This window comes from Primulina huaijiensis, chromosome 3 (assembly GCF_012295235.1).
Source record: "Primulina huaijiensis isolate GDHJ02 chromosome 3, ASM1229523v2, whole genome shotgun sequence".
Classification (NCBI taxonomy): Eukaryota; Viridiplantae; Streptophyta; class Magnoliopsida; order Lamiales; family Gesneriaceae; genus Primulina; species Primulina huaijiensis.
This window is the reverse complement of record NC_133308.1, coordinates 16,054,885-16,061,482: the sequence shown is the minus strand read 5'-3', so window position 1 is coordinate 16,061,482 and position 6,598 is coordinate 16,054,885. Positions and strand designations below refer to the sequence as shown.

The 6,598-nt window shown below is 34.0% G+C and overlaps 1 pseudogene; it reads left to right on the top strand.

Moving 5' to 3' along the window:
- Nucleotides 1-1,539: 1,539 nt before the first annotated feature.
- Nucleotides 1,540-6,296, top strand: LOC140972510 (uncharacterized; annotated as a pseudogene).
- Nucleotides 6,297-6,598: the final 302 nt, after the last annotated feature.

Sequence of the window (6,598 nt, the reverse complement as noted above, 5' to 3'; positions counted from 1 at the left end):
AAAAGAAACAAAAACAAAAACAAAACAAAAAGACATTGTAGTGGACTTGTAATTACCTTAGCTTCCCTGTGGATACGATATCGGACTCACCGAATTATACTACTTGTGGACAACCTGCTCTTGGGAGTGCAACAATCAAAGTGAAAATAAGTTTTTGGCGCCGTTGTCGGGGAAGTATAATTTAATTTCAAGTCTATTTAATTTTGTTTATAGTTTATTTTTCTTTATTTGAATTTTTATTGCTTTTGTGTGTTTTTATTCTTTTGCATTTGCATTTGCATGAGCATTTGATCACGTACACTTAGTGGTCGACTCATTCGAAATAACCCTTTATTTTTACAAAACATGGCAGAAGAACCCATCCAAGAAAATGAAGATGAAATTCAATCTCAACATGATCATGATAGACGAAGAACACTTAGAGATCACATGAATCCTACACGTACTAGTGCACCTTCATGTCTAGTTTTTCCCCCCGATGCATCTCATTTCAATTTTAAGCCTGGTATTATCCAACTTTTACCCAATTTTCATGGCTTAGATTCTGAAAATCCATACATGCATTTACGAGAGTTTGAAGAAGTGTGCAACACATATAATGATCTAAATTGTAGCATGAACACCATTCGACTTAAGCTTTTTCCTTTTTCTTTAAAAGATAAAGCTAAAACTTGGCTACAAAATCTTAGATCGGGATCCATTCGAACTTGGGATGAATTGCAACAACAATTTTTGAAAAAGTTTTTTCCATCTCATAGAACAAATTCTTTCAAAAGGCAAATCATCACTTTCACTCAAAAACAAGGAGAAACTTTTTATCAGTGTTGGGATAGATATAAAGAATTGCTTAATCTTTGTCCACATCATGGTTTTGAAATTTGGAGAGTTGTTTCTCAATTTTATGAAGGCTTAACACCTAAAGATAGGCAAATGGTTGAATTTATGTGTAATGGAACATTTGAAGATAAAGATCCAAATGAGGCAATTGAGTATCTCGATTCATTAGCTGAAAATGCTCAAAATTGGGACACTATAGGTACAATCGAACCATCAAACAAGATTCAATCTCCTACATCTGGTGGAGGTATGTACACTCTCAAAGATGAACATGATCTTCAAGCTAGATTTACCTCTTTGGCAAGAAAAGTTGAGGCACTTGAATTGAAAAAGAATTGTCAATTAAAATCTGTTCAAGAAATTGCATGTCACATCTATGATACGAGTGATCATTCTACAAAAGATTGTCCCACTTTGCCTTCTTTTAAATAATGTCTCCATGAACAAGCCAATGTTTTAAACAATCTCAAAAGGCCAAATTTTGAACCATTTTCTCAAAGTTACAATCCAGGTTGGCGAAATCATCCAAATTTTAGTTGGAGGAATGATAATGCTGCACAATTTTCACAACCACATTTCCAAAATCAACAAAATTTTCAAAATTATGCAACTTATGTTCCTCCACCTAAAAGGAATTCGGAAGATATATTAAATTCTTTCATTGCAAAGCAAGAGTCTATCAATACTCAAACAGCTCAAACCATGACAGATTTGAAAGATACTCTTGCTAAATTTGCATCTGCACTTAATGTTCATGAAAAAGGTAAATTTCCTTCACAGCCTCTGCCTAATCCCAAGGATCATCATTCACAAACTGGAACTTCTGGAACTCAACCGATAGATCAGGTAAAATCTGTTATTACCCTTCGAAGTGGTAAAGTTGTGGAAAAATCCATTCTTGAACCTTGTGAAGATGATGATAAATCAGCCCCAAAGGGTAAGGAAGTGGAACCCATAACTTGCGAAGAGGAGGTTCAACAGACAGTGTCACCACTCTTCCCTCATGCATTGAAAAATACAAAAAAATCAAATTTGAATTCTGATAAAACAAGTAAAAGTTAATATTCCTTTATTAGATGCAATAAAACAGGTACCATCATATGCCAAATTTTTGAAAGACTTGTGCACTGTGAAAAGAAAATTGAATGTGAAAAAGAAAGCATTTTTAGCAGAACAAGTAAGTGCAATCATTCAAAATAATAGTGCTTTGAAATACAAAGACCCTGGTTGTCCTACTATTTCTTGTATTATTGGAGAACGAAAGATTAAAAAAGCCTTGCTTGACCTTGGAGCTAGTGTGAATTTACTTCCATATTCAGTTTATCAAGACCTCAATCTAGGCGAGTTAAAACCTACTTCGGTAACACTTTTACTTGCTGATAGATCTGTTAAAGTGCCAAGAGGTATGGTAGAAGACGTGTTGGTCCAAGTTGATAACTTTTTATATCCTGTCGATTTCATAGTTTTAGATACACAACCTATCGAAGCTTGTAATGCAATTCCTGTAATTTTAGGTTGTCCATTTTTAGCAACTTCTAATGCTCTTATAAATTGCACGAATGGAATAACGAAGTTGTCATTTGGTAACATGACCTTGGAGCTTAATGTGTTTAATCTTTGTAAGTAATCACATGACAAAGGAGATGAAAGTGAAGATGAAAATCTTACTGAAACTCTTGTGGAAGAAAACATTCAAGAAGGGAGTACTCGTGATCAATTAGATATTTATTCAATTGAAACTGTTAAAGAAAATATTGAAATTGATCTTGATGATTTTATCAGGTATCACTCGTTACCAGGATCAGAGAAAGAATTTGATGCAAAATATGAGAACAAAGACGAACCACCCATATTGGAGTTAAAACCCTTGCCAGAAGAATTGAAGTATGCATATCTTGGAGAAGTAGAAACATATTCGGTAGAAATTTCTTCCAAACTAGCAAGTGATGAAGAAGGTAAATTAGTTGATATGCTTAAAAGACATAAAATGCAATTGGTTGGACACTAAAAGATCTCAAGGGCATTAATCCACTAATTTGCACTCACAAAATTCACTTAGAAGAAAATGCAAAAACATCTCAACAACCACAAAGGAGATTAAATCCACACATGAAAGATGTTGTGAAAACTGAAGTTCTCAAACTACTTGATGTTGGGATTATCTACCCTATTTCTGATAGTAAGTGGGTAAGCCCAACACAAGTAGTTCCGAAAAAATCTGGCATCACAGTGATAAAAAATGAAAAAGGTGAATTGTTAACAAGTCGAGTCCCATCTAGTTGGCGGATGTGTATTGATTATAGAAAATTAAATGACGCCACTAGAAAAGATCATTTTCCATTACCATTTTTGGATCAAATTTTAGAAAGAGTAGCAGGTCATCCATACTACTGTTTTCTTGATGGATATTCAGGTTATTATCAAATTCCCATTGCACTCGAAGATCAAGATAAAACTACATTCACATGTCCTTTTGGAACATTTGCATTTAGAAGGATGCCATTTGGATTATGCAATGCCCCAGCAACATTTCAAAGATGTATGCTAAGCATTTTTTGCGACATGGTTGAAAATTGTTTGGAAATTTTCATGGATGATTTAACTGTCTTTGGGAATACATTTGATAATTGTCTTGAAAATTTGGAAAAAGTTTTAAAAAGATGCGAGGAAAAAGGTCTTATTTTAAATTGGGAAAAATGTCATTACATGATTACTTCTGGAATTGTTTTGGGACATGTCGTGTCATCTCATGGAATTGAAGTTGATAAAGCAAAAGTTGATGTCATTGCCAATTTACCCCCTCCAAAAACCATTAAAGAAATTCGCTCATTTTTGGGACATGCTGGATTTTATAGGAGGTTTATAAAGGACTTTAGTTTAATCTCTAAACCCATTTGTAACCTCTTAACAAAAGACAGTGCATTTGAGTGGACTCAAGAATGTCAAAATGCTTTTGATAAAATCATTCGACATTTAACATCAGCTCCTATCATGCAACCTCCTGATTGGTCTTTACCATTTGAAATCATGTGCGATGCGAGTGATTATGCAGTCGGTGCAGTATTGGGTCAAAGAAGAAACGGTAAGCCTTTTGTGATATATTATGCAAGTAGAACTTTAAACAATGCTCAAATGAATTACTCCACAACTGAAAAAGAACTACTTGCTGTAATATTTGCATTAGATAAATTTCGTTCTTATTTGATTGGATCAACGACTATTGTGTTTACTGATCATTCTGCTATTAGATAATTGTTGACCAAACAGGATGCAAAGCCACGACTGATACGATGGATTTTGTTGCTCCAAGAATTTGACATTGTGATCAAAGATAAAAAAGGAACCGAGAATGTCGTAGCTGATCATTTATCAAGACTAGTGACAGGATCATCTTGTGAAATGACACCAATTACCGATAATTTTCCTGATGAACATCTATTTTCAGTTACTACTACACCTTGGTTTGCTAACATAGTAAATTTTCTTGTGACAGGAAAAATGCCACCGCAATGGAGTTCTCAAGATAAAAGAAAATTTTTGAATGAGGTAAAAAACTTTTATTGGGATGATCCGTATCTGTTCAAGTATTGTCCGGATCAAATTTTTCGACGTTGCATACCCGACAATGAGGTAAGTAGTGTCATTAAATTTTGTCATTCAGAAGCATGCGGAGGACATTTTTCTTCAAAGAAAACAGCTGCAAAAATCCTGCAGTGTGGATTTTATTGGCCCACTTTGTTTAAAGACACCCACGAAATCTGCAAGATCTGTGAAAATTGTCAAAAATTGGGTGCGATTTCAAAAAGAAACATGATGCCTTTGAATCCTATTATTGAAATTGAAATCTTTGATTGTTGGGGAATAGATTTTATGGGACCTTTTCCACCGTCGTTTGGATACTTGTATATTTTAGTTGCAGTTGATTATGTTTCCAAATGGATAGAGGCAATTCCATGTCGAACAAATGATCATAAAATCGTCATCAAATTTTTAAAAGAAAATATTTTTAGTAGATTTGGAATTCCTCGAGCCATGATAAGTGATGGGGGAACTCACTTTGTTAATAAACCATTTGCTTCATTAATGAAAAAATATGGTATTACTCACAAAGTAACTACTCCTTATCATCCTCAAACAAATGGACAAGTTGAATTAGCTAATAGGGAGATAAAGCAAATTTTGGAAAAAACTGTTAACTCAAATAGAAAAGATTGGTCTCTGCGACTTAATGATGCACTTTGGGCATATCGAACAGCTTTTAAAACATCATTGAATATGTCTCCCTATAGGTTGGTTTATGGAAAACATTGTCATTTGCCTGTGGAATTGGAACATAAAGCTTATTGGGCGATCAAAACTTTAAATTCAAGCATGGATGATGCCAACAAATTGCGTAAATTGCAACTTAATGAACTTGATGAACTCAGAAATGACGCGTATGAGAATTCAAGGATTTATAAAGCAAAAATCAAATCATTTCATGATAAAACAATTCTTAGAAAATCTTTTGAGATTGGTAAAAAAGTTTTGCTTTATAATTCTCGACTTCACATATTCCCAGGAAAATTACGATCAAGATGGACAGGCCCATATGTTGTAAAGCATGTGTATACTTATGGAGCTGTGGATATTGAAAATCCTAAAAATGGTGATGTTTTTAAAGTAAATGGACAAAGGCTTAAACCATTTTTAGAAAATGAAATTTTTCAAGAAGAGTTTATTTCCCTTTCCGATCCTTGATTTTTTTTGTGTTGCATTTAATTTTGTTTGTTTTTATTTCAGGTTTCCTTAATCTTTTTATTTTCCCGGTTAAATGGCGGATAACGGTACTCCGTGACTCTCATAGTCGGTTTAATCAGTTTCCCATAATTGCTGATAAAAAAAAAAAAAAAATCATTTCTTTTCTTTTCAAAATGGATGAAATTCTCTCAAAAATTTGTAAATATTTTCCCTCTGTTTCTGAAAATGTTCTAAGAAAAATTTATGCAGGAAGGTGTGAAAGATTGAGATTGCTAATGCAAAAAGGAATTCCAGAAGATATTCGTCTTGTAATAGAAGCTAAGGTCCGATTAGGAGGAGAAGTTCCACAATCATTGCTCATTCGGTATTTGCCTGGATTAGGAAAAAGCACTTATGCGAAAAAACGAAGGGCCAAAAGTTTAGGGGTTTGTCATAAGTGTGCAAGATGGACTTGTGACAAACGATGCAGATCTTTGGGATGTGTTTCCAATAACAGAGAAGATAAAATTGGTTTCATTAAGAATGGGCTGAGTAAGGAGTCTTTAGATAACATCTTATTGACTCTTGAGACGCATTCTAGTGGACATGTGCATATTGAACTTCTCCGTTTATGGAAACAATTCCAAGATGAGCGTCATAGTCTTGGGAATCCGACTAAAAAAGACCCTGTTTGCCAATTTATAAGAAAATTGGATGGGAAGCATATACTCGACTCATAGAAGGCGTTGAAGCCGTTTCTGGACGTAAAACCAGAGGAAAATTGTGAGCCACAATCACACTACTGTTTACATGCATGTGTATCATTATTGTTTTTACTGTTTATTCTGTTTACAACTGTGACCCATAGTTTTGTTCTGATAACATATTACCCCTATAAAATCTCTCATCTTTCTCTCTATTTTCGCAGAAAAAAAAAGAAAAAAGTAAAAAAACATGGCTCGAACCTCTGCACAATCATTGAAAAATATTTGTGTATTTTGTGGATCGAGTCCTGGAAAAAATGAAGTGTTTGTAGAAGCAG